This window comes from Octopus sinensis, linkage group LG4 (genome assembly GCF_006345805.1).
Source record: "Octopus sinensis linkage group LG4, ASM634580v1, whole genome shotgun sequence".
NCBI lineage: Eukaryota > Metazoa > Mollusca > Cephalopoda > Octopoda > Octopodidae > Octopus > Octopus sinensis.
In genome coordinates this window covers 137334263-137334991 of record NC_043000.1, presented here as the reverse complement: position 1 = coordinate 137334991, position 729 = coordinate 137334263, and the positions used below count along the sequence as shown (strand labels likewise).

Genomic DNA, 729 nt, shown 5'->3' with positions numbered 1-729 from the left:
AAAACAAATCTGCTAGCCTAAAACTAGATATGGAAATGGAATCCTTATCTACATATAAAACGTATATTGCTCTGAAGGATTATAAGGGAAATTTCAAAGCAAACACTCAATTCAGATGTATATATTCTTTGGAACGTGAAATGAGTTTGGATAGTTAGCGGTTCTTCTATAATATGAACTAAAATCATTAGAGAAACTCACTATCAGTAGTTGATTGCTTTCATTGGAGCAGGGGTAAAAGAAAGGCACGTGCTTACGGCGATATCACGTTGAAAGCACCGGTTCTCGTTTGATCACCGAAGTTAATCAATATCGAGCGTAGTGAGTACTTAGATGGATGACCGTTTAAGAAACCTAGGTGCTGTAAGGGTCTCACAGCTTTTATTATCTGTTTAAGGCGGCGAGCTGGCAGAAACGTTATCACGCCGGTCGAAATGTTTAGCGGTATTTCGTCTGTCTTTACGTTCTAAGTTCAAATTCCGCCGAGGTCAACTTTACCTTTCAATCTTTCGTGGTCGATAAATCAAGGACCAGTTGCGTACTGGGTTTGATCTAAAGATTCGTGCCCAAAAGATTCGGGCCTTGTGCCTAGAGTAGAATTGAAAGTAAAGGCACATTCACTCAAATGATAATTCTATCGGTTTTCGATCGTGTTTATCATTAGATTACTTGAATTTGGCAGAAAATATAGTACCATTGGGAGCTTATATTGTATGTAAACATATCTGA

The 729-nt window shown here is 38.3% G+C and overlaps 1 pseudogene; it reads left to right on the top strand.

Moving 5' to 3' along the window:
- Positions 1–251: 251 nt before the first annotated feature.
- Positions 252–370, top strand: LOC115211272 (annotated as a pseudogene).
- The last annotated feature ends 359 nt before the right edge of the window (positions 371–729 follow it).